The sequence below is a fragment of the Mustelus asterias genome, chromosome 15, assembly GCF_964213995.1.
Source record: "Mustelus asterias chromosome 15, sMusAst1.hap1.1, whole genome shotgun sequence".
In the NCBI taxonomy this organism is placed as follows: domain Eukaryota; kingdom Metazoa; phylum Chordata; class Chondrichthyes; order Carcharhiniformes; family Triakidae; genus Mustelus; species Mustelus asterias.
The window spans coordinates 59695193-59707921 of NC_135815.1; the positions used below are offsets into that span (position 1 = coordinate 59695193).

A 12729-nucleotide genomic window follows, 5' to 3' on the forward strand; every position below is an offset into this window, starting at 1 on the left:
CCTCTGATATCCTTCCTATATCTCCCACCACGAACCCTATAGTTATGCCCCCTTGTAATAGCTCCACCCACCCGAGGAAATAGTCTTTGAACGTTCACTCTACCTATCCCCTTCATCATTTTATAAACCTCTATTAAGTCTCCCCTCAGCCTTCTCCGCTCCAGAGAGAACAGCCCCAGCTCCCTCAACCTTTCCTCATAAGACCTACCCTCCAAACCAGGCAGCATCCTGATAAATCTCCTCTGCACTCTTTCCAGCGCTTCCACATCCTTCTTATAGTGAGGTGACCAGAACTGCACACAATATTCCAAATGTGGTCTCACCAAGGTCCTGTACAGTTGCAGCATAACCCCACGGCTCTTAAACTCCAACCCTCTGTTAATAAAAGCTAACACACTATAGGTCTTCTTCACAGCTCTATCCACTTGAGTGGCAACCTTTAGAGATCTGTGGATATGGACCCCAAGATCTCTCTGTTCCTCCACAGTCTTCAGAACCCTACCTTTGACCCTGTAATCCACATTTAAATTAGTCCTACCAAAATGAATCACCTCACATTTATCAGGGTTAAACTCCATTTGCCATTTTTCAGCCCAGCTTTGCATCCTATCTATGTCTCTTTGCAGCCTACAACAGCCCTCCACCTCATCCACTACTCCACCAATCTTGGTGTCATCAGCAAATTTACTGATCCACCCTTCAGCCTCCTCCTCTAAGTCATTAATAAAAATCACAAAGAGCAGAGGACCAAGCACTGATCCCTGCGGCACTCCGCTAGCAACCTGCCTCCAATCTGAACATTTTCCATCGACCACCACCCTCTGTCTTCGATCAGACAGCCAGTTACCTATTCAATCGGCCAACTTTCCCTTTATCCCACACCTCCTCACTTTCATCATAAGCCGACCATGGGGGACCTTATCAAACGCCTTACTAAAATCCATGTATATGACATCAACTGACCTACCTTCATCAACACACTTAGTTACCTCCTCAAAAAATTCTATCAAATTTGTGAGGCACGACTTGCCCTTCACGAATCCGTGCTGACTATCCCGGATTAATCCGCATCTTTCTAAATGGTCATAAATCCCATCTCTAAGGACCTTTTCCATCAATTTACCAACCACCGAAGTAAGTCTAACCGGTCTATAATTACCAGGGTCATTTCTATTCCCTTTCTTAAACAGAGGAACAACATTCGCCATTCTCCAGTCCTCTGGCACCATCCCCGCGGACAGCGAGGACCCAAAGATCAAAGCCAAAGGCTCTGCAATCTCATCCCTTGCCTCCCAAAGAATCCTAGGATACATTTCATCAGGCCCAGGGGACTTATCGACCTTCAGTTTTTTCAAAACTGCCAGGACATCCTCCCTCCGAACATCTATTCTTATTCTGTTACTTATTTTCATCTTATTCATCTATTTTTATCATACTTCTTTCTCACTTCCATTTTTCCACTTCTCCATTCCCACTCCCCATCTTGCCCATTCCACCCGCCCCACTTCAGGGCAACTGCTTTAACAATCTGTACCTCTGTTCTGCCAATCACACATTCTGATCACTTGAAGGTCACTTTTAGCACCTTCTCAGCCTTCCTCATCCCCATTTACATTCCCTTTGTCCAATTACAGCCCCCCCATAGTAAAAATCTTTTCTGATTTTCTTTGCTCTTAGTGCTGACAAAGGGTCATCCAGACTCAAAATGTTGGCTCTAATCTCTCTCTACAGAGGCTGTCAGACCTGCTGAGATTTTCCAGTATTTTCTGTTTCATGTAAAAAGCTTTGACAAAACGTCATCTGGACCCGAAACGTCAACTCTTTTCTCTCCTTACAGAAGCTGCCAGACCTGCTGAGAATTCCCAACATTTTCTCTCTTGGTTTTAGATTCCAGCATCAATAGTAGTTTGCTTTTCTCCAGTGAGTCAATGAGCCTGCGCAGGACCGGCAGTGAGTCAATGAGCCTGTGCAGGACCGGCAGTGAGTCAATGAACCTGCACAGGACCGGCGGTGAGTCAATGAGCCTGCGCAGAATTGGCAGTGAGTCAATGAGCCTGTGCAGAATTGGTAGTGAGTCAATGAGCCTGCGCAGAATTGGCAGTGAGTCGGTGCAGGACCGGAAGTGAGGAGTTGTCTACTCCAGTTGGATGATTCTTATTTGGGAGGGTGAAAGGAGATTTTGAATTTTGTTCCTCCTCGTGGAAAGGTCTTTGAGTTTGGAATAGTTGAGCAGCCGGCATTTGTCCCGATGAAGGGGGCATCGAGTAATGTTCCTATAAAAAATAAAATGGCGCCTAATGAGCAGACTTTTCAGCTGAAAGGACCGAGCCTGGGAAAGGCCCGGCAGGCCCTATCAGCCACTTCGTTTCGCCCTGGCCTACGCACTGGATCTGCCGGCTTTCACGGTAGCAAGGCGGCCATGCACAAAGATTATTTGAAAGTAATCCAGACGGAAGAATTTGCTATTCACCCTTACAGCACGTTTAGGTAAGAGTCTTAAGACGAGTCAAAGTGCTCACCTTAAGGCTCGATAATTCTAGGAAGAATTGCAGTCCAGAATGGATCATTATTTTGCCAACATGGAATTGGACAAGAGCCTTTCTCATGAGAAGAATTTAAATTTGGACTTGAAACATTATTTTTCTCGCCATGAATGCCAGACCAGCTGAATATTTCCAGCACTTAATGTTTTAATTTTAGATTTTTAACATCTTGCAGCATTTTGCTTTTATTTTGGACGTTTTTTGCCATTCTCTAACTTGTGAAAATGCATGCAGAATTGTGCTGTACCTTCCATATATTGACAACAACAGGAAGCTTATGTGACTTGTAAACTCACCCAACTTGGAGGGGCTGGCACAGTGGTTAGCATTGCTACCTCACAGTGCCAGGTTCAATTCCAGTCTTGGGTGACTGTAGAGTTTGCACATTCTCCCTGTGTCTGTGTAGGTTTCCTCCCTCAGTCCAAAGATGTGCAGGTTCGGTGGATTGGCCATGCTAAATTTCCCCTTGGTGTCCCAAGATGTGTAGGTTAGGTGGATTAGTGGGGTAAATGCATGGGATTACAGGCATATGGGGGGTGGGCCTGTGTATGATGCTCTGTTGGAGAGTTGGTGCAGACAAGCTGGGCCAAATGGCCTGATTCTGTTCTGTACATTTCACTTATCCTACACTCAGACTCAGTTTCCTGGGAGAGGGGGGGAAGATCAATTTAGGAAAAATAGTAATGGGTTTTCTTGTTTTTATCTTAGTTCTGTAACCTGTATGTCTTCACCTCCATCCAATTTCTTTAAGTCACATACCTTTTGGACCTTTTGAATGCCAGTAGTGAATCTGCATTTACTGCAGGTGCCTGTGACGCTCCAATAAGTTAACAATTATCTGAAAAGAAGTACCTTCTGACATCAAACCCATTTCTATGCTTGTGCTCTACTGTCTATGCTATGCTCTAATGTCATTTCTCTGGTTCTCCAACTCAATTAACTCAAAAAATGTATCTTGAGAATGCTGAGATGTAATGACATTCAAAAAACACTAGGTCAAAGCAGTCTGCTTGAATGGTATCCATCTGCAAACTTAAATAATCACTCCTACCACAGTGGGAACTGTGACTGTAGCATATGCCATTTATAAAATTCATTCTGTTCAACCTAGGTTCAACATTTTCATTTGAGATCCTAACACCCATATGTCTTTTGAGCAATCATGAACTTGCAGTTAGTTCCCTGATGCTTCACCCAGAAAAATCCTGCTATGTTGGCCATTGATGTTTTTAGGCATTCTTGGAGGCTATGTGAAATCAATGTTGTATTAATTTAAATATGAAAAAAAGAGTTGTTTGCATTTTTCAGAATTCAATTTAAAATGTATTAGAAAACTAGGTGGAGCATGTGCTGTGCAGTCCTCGTCTTTTTTCAGTTTTACAGTGGCCTAAACATTCTTTAAAGGGGCGCTGAAGAAATAAGGAAGCATGTTTTTCCCAGCACTGGAGCACCATCATGGACTGATGCTGGCCTGTATTTCACTCTTCTGCATTTTCCTCTGCTGGCCAGATTAAACTGCACTTATTTCAATGCAAGAGGCCTGACAGGCAAGGAAGATGAACTTGGCATAGATGAGTACATGGGACTGGGATAGTATAGCAATTACTGAAACATGGCTAAGGGAGGGACAGAACTGGCAGCTCAATGTTCCAGGATACAGATGTTACAGGGAAGAATGAACAGAAGGTAAGAGAGGAGGGGGAGTTGCACTTTTGATTAGGGAAAACATCACGGCAGTATTGAGAGGGAATATATCCGAGGGTTCAGCCACTGAGTCTATATGGTAGAACTGAGAAATAAGGGGGAAATCACTTTGATAGGGTTGTACTATAGGCCCCCAAATAGTCAGCGGGAAATTGAGGAGCAAATATGTAAGGGTGTTACAGATAGCTCCAAGAAAAAATAGGGTGGTAATAGGGGATTTTAGCTTTCCCAACATTGACTGGGACAGCCATAGTATTAGAGGCTTAGATGGAGAGAAATTTGTTGTGTATTCAGGAGGAATTTTTCATTCAGTATGTGGATGGCCCGACTAGAGAGGGGGCAAAACTTGACCTCCTCTTGGGAAATAAGGAAGGGCAGCTGACAGAAGTGTCAATGAGGAATCACTTTGGGACCAGTGACCATAATTCCATTAGTTTTAAGATAGCTATGGAGAATGATAGGTCTGGCCCAAAAGTTAAAATTCTAAATTGGGGCAAGGCCAATTTTGATGGTATCAGGCAGGAACTTTCAATAGTTAATTGGGGGAGTCTGTGGGAAGGCAAAGGGATGTCTGGTAAGTGGGAGGCTTTCAAAAGTGTGTTAACCAGGGTTCAGGGTAAGCACATTCCTCTGAGAGTGAAGGGCAAGGCTGGTAGAAGGAGGGAACCCTGGATGACTCGGGGATATTGAGGCCCTGGTCAGGAAGAAGGAGGAGGTACATGACATGCATAGGCAGCTGGCATCAAGTGGATCCCTTGAAGAGTAGAGTTAATAGAGAAATCAGGAGGGCAAAAAGGGGACATGAGATTGTTTTGGCAGATAAGGAGAATCTAAAGAGTTTCTACAAATACATAAAGGGCAAAAGAGTAACTAATGCAGAGTAGGGCCCCTTAAGGATCAACAAGGCCATCTACACAATATGTAAACATGTAACAGAGGAGGTGGTGCTGGAAGTCTTAAAGCACATCAAGGTAGATAAATCCCCAGGACTTGATGAAGTGTATCCCAGGACATTGTGGGAGGTTAGGGAGGAAATTACGGGTCCCCTAGCAGAGATATTTGGATCATCGATAGTCATGGGTGAGGTGCCTGAAGATTGGAGGGTGGCAAATGTTGTGCCTTTGTTTAAGAAGGGCTGCAGGAAAAAGCCTGGGAATTACAGACAGGTGAGCATAACGTCTTTAGTGGGTATGTTGTCAGAAGGTATTTTGAGAGACAGGATCTACAGGCATTTAGAGACATAATGACTGATTAGGGACAGCCAGCATAGCTTTGTGAGTGGAAAATCATATCTCTCAAATTTGATTGAGTTTTTTGAAGGGGTAACCAAGAAGGTAGATGAGGGCAGTGCAGTTGATGTTGTCTACATGGACTTTAGCAAGGCCTTTGACAAGGTACTGCATGGTAGATTGTTGCATAAGGTTAAATCTCATGAGATCCAGGGTGAGGTAGCCAAATGGATACAAAATTGGCTTGATGACAGAAGCCAGATGGTGGTTGTAAAGGGTTGTTTTTCAAACTGGAGACCTGTGACCAGTGGTGTGCCTCAGGGATCAGTGCTGGGTCCACTGTTATTTGTCATTTATATTAATGATTTGGATGAGAATATAGGAGGCATGGTTAGTAAGTTTTCAGATGACACAAAGATTGGTGGCATAGGGGATAGAGAAGAAGGTTATCTCGATTGCAACAGGATCATGATCAATTGGGCCAGTGGTCTGACGAATGGCAGATGGAGTTTAATTTAGATAAATGTGAGGTGATACATTTTGGTAGATCGAGCCAGGGCAGCAGTTACTCAGTTAATGGTAGAACAAAGAGATCTAGGGGTACAGTTTCATAGCTCCTTGAAAGTGGAGTCACAGGTGGACAGAGTGGTGAAGAAGGCATTCAGCATGCTTGGTTTCATTAGTCAGCACATTGAATACAGGAGTTGGGACTTCTTGTTGAAGTTGTACAAGACGTTGGTAAGGCCACACTTGGAATACTGTGTACAGTTCTGGTCACCCTGTTGTACAAAGGATATTATTAAACCAGAAAGAGGGCAGAAAAGGTTTACTAGGATGCTACCGGGACTTGATGGTTTGAGTTATAAGGAGAGGCTGGATAGACTGGGACTTTTTTCTCTAGGGCGTAGGAAGCTTCGGGGTGATCTTATAGAGGTCTTATAGAGGATGATTGATGAGGGTAGGGCAGTGAATGTTGTCTACATGGACTTTAGTAAGGCCTTTGACAAGGTCCCTCATGGCAGACTGGTGCAGAAGGTGAAGTCGCATGGGATCAGAGGTGAGCTGGCAAGGTGGATACAAAACTGGCTCGGTCAAAGAAGACAGAGGGTAGCAGTGGAAGGGTGCGTTTCTGAATGGAGGGCTGTGACAAGTGGTGTTCCTCAGGGATCGGTGCTGGGACCGTTGCTGTTTGTAATATATATAAATAATTTGGAGGAAAATGTAACTATATTGATTCGTAAGTTTGCGGCCGACACAAAGGCTGGTGGATTTGCGGATAGCGATGAGGACCATTAGAGGATACAGCAAGATATAGGTCAGTTGGAGACTTGGGTGGAGAGATGGCAGATGGAGTTTAATCCGGACAAATGTGAGGTAATGCATTTTGGAAGGTCTAATACAGATAGGAAATATACAGTAAATGGCAGAACCCTTAGGAGTATTGATAGGCAAGGGGATCTGGGTGTACAGGTATACAGGTCACTGAAAGTGGCATTGCAGGTGGAGAAGGTAGTCAAGAAGGCATACGGCATGCTTGCCTTCATCAGCCGGGGTATTGAGTTTAAAAATTGGCAAGTCACGTTGACGCTTTATAGAACCTTAGTGAGGCCGCACTTGGAATATAGTGTTCAATTCTGGTCGCCACACTACCAGAAGGATGTGGAGGCTTTGGAGAGGGTACAGAAAAGATTTACCAGGATGTTGCCTGGTATGGAGGGCATCAGCTATGAGGAGAGGTTGGAGAAACTTGGTTTGTTCTCACTGGAGCGATGGAGGTTGAGGGGAGACCTGATAGAAGTGTACAAGATTATGAGAGGCATGGACAGAGTGGATAGTCAGAAGCTTTTTCCCAGGATGGAAGAGTCAATTACTAGGGGGCATAGGGTTAAGGTGCAAGGGGCAAGTTTTAAAAGAGATGTACGAGGCAGATTTTTTACACACAGAGTGGTGGGTGCCTGGAACTCGTTGCCAGGGGAGGTAGTGGAAGCGGACACGGTAGTGACTTTTAAGGGACGTCTTGACAAGTACATGAATGAGATGGGAATAGAGGGATATGGTCCCCGGAAGGGTAGAGGTTTTTAGTTAAGTCAGGCAGCATGGTCGGTGCAGCCTTGGAGGGCCGAAGGGCCTGTTCCTGTGCTGTAATTTTCTTTGTTCTTTGTCTATAAAATAATGAGGGGCATAGATCAGCTATATGTTTTCCCATAGGTAGGGGAGTCTAAAACTAAAGGGCATAGGTTTAAGGTGAGAGGGGGGAGATACAAAAGTGTCCAGATGGGCAATTTTTTCACACACAGGGTGATGAGTGTCTGGAACAAGCTGCCAGAGGTAGTAGTAGAGGCGTTTTAAAATGCTTTTAAAAAGCATTTAGATAGTTACATGGGTAAGATGGGTATCGAGGGATATGGGCTAAACGCGGGCAATTGGGACGAGCTTAGGGGTTTAAAAAAAAAGTGGCGGCATGGACAAGTTGGGCCGAAGGGCCTGTTTCCATGCGGTTAACCTCTATGACTATGATGACTCTGTGGCTGCTGTGATGCAGCAGACCTAAAGTGCCTTACAGGACCCCATTAAAAAAAAATTATATCCTGTCCTACAGTGTAGCTACTATAAGGGAGCTGAAAACTACTCCCACCAGCAATTTCTTTCCTTTGCTATTTCTTATCACCACCCAAACTGATTCTACATTTTAAACTTCTGAACCAAGATCATTCTTACTGTGGTATTGATCTCATTCTTTATTAACAGCTACCCCATCATATTTTCCTTTGTTCCTGTTCTTCTGAAATGTCAAATCCAGTTGAATATTCAGGTTCTGGCCTTGGACACCTTGCAACTATGTCTCTGAAATCGTTATCATTATTTCTATTAATTTATCCATCTTGTAACAAACACTGTGCACTCAGAAAAGAGCCTTCAATTTTGTTTCTATCAATTTTACCTGCCCTGATCTTATTTGTTCCGACACACTCATGTTTGCACGCTCTCGCCTATCACACCCTGGTCATTGCCATATCTACCCTGCATGATTGCCTTAGCCTTTTCCTTTAAGTTTCAAAATTACCCTGTGATTTCCACCCCCCCCTCCCCCAACCTCCAACACATTTAGTTTAAGGCCTTCTCTACACCCATGTCAAGTGCCTCTTAGAAATCATCCATTCAACAACCAACAGTCCCCTATTCTCCATTTCTGTGACATCAAAATTGTTTCAACTGAATTAGACATAACTTGACCTTCTCAAATTTGGTCAAACGTTTTTAATTAATTCATGGGATGTGGGTGTTGCTGGCAGGGCAGCATTTATTGCCCATCCTAGTTGCCCTTGGAGGTCAGTTGCAAGTCAACCACATTGCTGTGGCTCTGGCGTCACATATAGGCCAGACCAGGAAAGGAGGGCAGATTTCCTTCCCTAAAGGACATTAGTGAACATTAATGTGCAGGAAGTGTCAGCTGAAGGAGCTCATGCTCTGGGTTAAGAGTTTTATGGATAACACATTTCTGGATCTGCCCACCCAGCACCTTAATGATGTGCAAGCAAAGAGGGAATATGGATGATTAGACCATAAGCTACAGGAACAGAATTAGACCTTTTGGCCCATCGAGTCTGTTCTGCCATTCAATCATGGCTGATAAGTTTCTCAACTCCATTTTCCCATCTTTTCCCCATAAATTTTGATCCCCTTACCAATCAAGAACCTATATCTAGTTCTATCTTAGATACACTCAATTGATCTGGCCTCCACAGCCTTCCGTGGCAATGAATTCCATAGATTCACCACCTCTGAGTGAAGAAATTCCTCCTCATCTCAGTTCTAAAGGGCCATCCTTTTACTCTGAGGCTGTGCCCTTGGATCCGAGTCTCTCCTATTAATGGAAACATCTTCCCCATGTCCACTCCATCCAGGCCTTTTCAGTATTCTGTACGTTTCGATGAGATCCCCCTGCATCCTTCTGAGCTCCGTTGAGTACAGACCCAGAGTCCTCAAACGATTGTGGATTGACAGGCAATCACCATCTCCAACGAGAGAGAATCTGACCAAGCCCTCCATGACATTCAATAACATTATCACACTCCACCACCATCAATTTCCTGGGTTTACCATTGACCAGCAACTTAACTGGACCAGCCGTATAAATACAGTGGTTAACAAAAAAGTAATTAATCTCATGACTTCCCAAAGCCTATCCATCAAATAAATACAAGGTACAATTCAGGAGTGACGGATTACTCTCCACTTCCTTAGATGGGTGCAGCTCTCTCAACACTCAAAGTTGCACACATCATCTAAGTCAAATCAGATCACTTGATTGGCACCCTATCCACCATCTTAAACAGTCACTGCCTCCACCATTGGTACTTAGTGGCAGCTGTATATCCCACATATACAACACTCTAAGACTCCTTCACCAGTACCTTCCAAACCTGTGACCTCTGTCACCTGTAAGGACAAGGCTAGCAGATGTATGGGAACATCACCACTTGCAAGTTCCCCTCCAAGCTATCCAGAATTGTAACTATATTGCTGTGCCTTCATTGTTGCTGGGTCAAAATCTGGAATACCTTTTTAGCACTGAAGGTGTTCCCACACCAGATAGACTGCAATGGTTCAGAAAGTGGCTCATCACCACCTTAAGGGTAATTAGGGATGAGTAACATATATTGGTCTTGTCAGTGACTCTGACGTTTCATGAAGGAAAATAAATAAATAGAAAATATGTAAATCTATAAAGGTATATTACTTCCCTGTGATAAGTTCATGGATGCCACTGAGTGGCTGCAGATCACTCTGGAGGAGGATGAACAGCCTGAAGTTGTGGTCCATATTGGTACCAATTACATAGTTAGAAAGGCTTTGAATCCAGATTTTAGGAAGCTACGAATAAAATAGCAAGCAAGGCCGTAACGGTAGTAATCTCTGGATTCTTCCTTATGGCATGTGCTAGTGAGTAAAGAATTTGGAACATAGATGGCTGGTGGAATAAGTTTTAAGTTTTTAAAAAAGTTTATTAGTGTCACAAGTAGGCTTATATTAACATTGCAATGAAGTTACTGTGAAAATCCCCCAGCCGCCGCACACTGGTGTCTGAATAGGTGGTCAAGTGGTAGATAAAATCAGGTGGTGCAGGAGGGAGGGCTTGAGATTTAGGCAGAGGGATGTGAATGAAGAGGTAACAAGAAAAGCAAGACACAGATAATTGAGGAGCGACGTGGCACTAAGGTGAGAATTACTTAAGTATTAGGTGGGATCAGACTTCAGACAAAATGAAATAATCTCTGAATTGAGTTTACTCTGCATGTACAGAAATGTACAGAATGTGCTAAATAAGGTTGGTGAACTGGAAGTGCACAACACATAAGATGATTGGCAGTTAAGCTAATTGAATGGGTTGTCTTTCAAGAAGAGGTAGTTTGGGTTCAGTTGAAATATGTTCTACAAGAGGGGAAAGTAGACAACGAAGCCAGGACGCCCTGGATGACGAAAGAGACAAAGATGAAGCAGAAAAAGGATATGTTATCAGCGATATCAGATTGGTAATAGCAGTGAGAAACGGGTGGAATATGTTATGTTCGGAGAGGAAGTAAAAGAAGAAATGAGAGCAGCAAATAGGGAGTATGAGAGAGACTGGCAGCCAATATACGGATGGCATGGTGGCACAGTGGTTAGCACCGATGCCTCATAGCGCCAGGGATGAGGGTTCAATTCTGGCCTTGGGTGACTGGAGTTTGCATGTTTTCCCTTTGTGTGTGTGCGTGTTCCCTCTGGGTGCTCCAGTTTCCTCTCTCAGTCCAAAGATGTGCAGGTTAGGTAGATTGACCATGCTAAATTGCCCCTTAGTGTCAGAGAGATTAGCTGGATAAATACGCCAGGTTAGGGGCATGGGACCTAAGTGAGATTGTTGCCGGGCAGCCTCAATGGGCTGAATGACCTCCTTTTGCACTGTAGGGATTCTATGGTAATTGGGAAGTTTAAAAGTCTTCTATAGAGATATAAAGTTGGCTGAATGCAGTTATTTTTCGGACTAGCGATGTGTTGAAGTTCCCAGGGACAGTATTAAGACTACTACTTTTCTTGAATTATATTTTGACCTAGAATTATGTGTAAAGGGCAAAATTGCAGATATAAAATTTGGAAGTATTGTGACTGTGAGGAAGATAGTGATAGATGACTGGTGGAATAAGTTTTAAAATTTCTTTAAGTTTATTAGTGTCATAAGTAGGCTTACATTAACACTGCAATGAAGTTACTGTGAAAATCCCCCAACTGTCACACACTGGTGCCTGAATAGGTGGTCAAGTGGTAGATAAAATCTAGTGCAGAGAAATGTGAGGTGATAGAATGAGGAGAGGCATTATAAAATAAAGGATATAATCCTGAAGGCACAGAAGGATACACTAGGGGTATATGTGCAGAAATTGGCTGGACGGGTTGAGGGAGACATTAATATGGTAAATTGGATTCTGAGCTTTATAAATAAAAGCATGGAGTATATAAACAAGGAGGTTACGGTGAATCTTAAAAGAAGATTATTTCAGCATCAGCTGGAATATTGCATCTAAGTTTGGCTACCACACTAAGATGATTGTAAAGGCATTGGAAAGAATGCATAAAAAGTTTTCAAGAATGGTTCCACTTCATAGAGTGTATGAGGGATTGTTTCTTAGAACAATATGTTATGGAACCAACCAGGGAGCAGGCTATTTTAGATTCAGTATTATGTAATGAAGAAGGGTTGATAAATAGTCTTATTGTCAAAAATTGCTAAAGCACTTTACAGCCTGGAAAAGTGATTTGTTTTTAAATGTAGTCACTTTTATAATTTAAAAATGCAATGACAACTAGTGCAGATATTTCCCAGAATAGAATGCAGATGACAATCTGTTTTTTAATGTTGGTTGAGGGATAAATATTGGACAGGACCCCAGTGGTAACTCCCCTGCTGCTCTTCAAAATAATTCTCAAACAAAAATGCATTGAAGTTGATGGCCTTTGACTCAGAATCACTAATAGTGAGTTAAATTTGTAATAACTAAAATGTTTGGAAATCCATAATTTTTAAAAATGAAAAGAACTTTTAAGAGTTTGTATCACTTGTAAAGGATCGATTAAAATTTTTGGATAATAAAGAAATATTGGTCTTTCAATACAGATTTTTACCTTTTGCAGGCATGATTGGCTTATCATGATGATGGTTATGATGTTTGTCAATTTCATCGTAATTCCACTCGGGGTTAGTTTCTTCACTGAAACAA

The 12729-nt window shown here is 42.9% G+C and overlaps 1 long non-coding RNA gene across 1 annotated transcript; it reads left to right on the forward strand.

The window, feature by feature from the left end:
* The first annotated feature begins 2107 nt into the window (after nucleotides 1-2107).
* On the forward strand, nucleotides 2108-3880 carry LOC144504828 (uncharacterized). Its single transcript, XR_013499705.1, has 2 exons — nucleotides 2108-2978; nucleotides 3031-3880. It is a non-coding gene; the product is annotated as an uncharacterized LOC144504828 (long non-coding RNA).
* Nucleotides 3881-12729: the final 8849 nt, after the last annotated feature.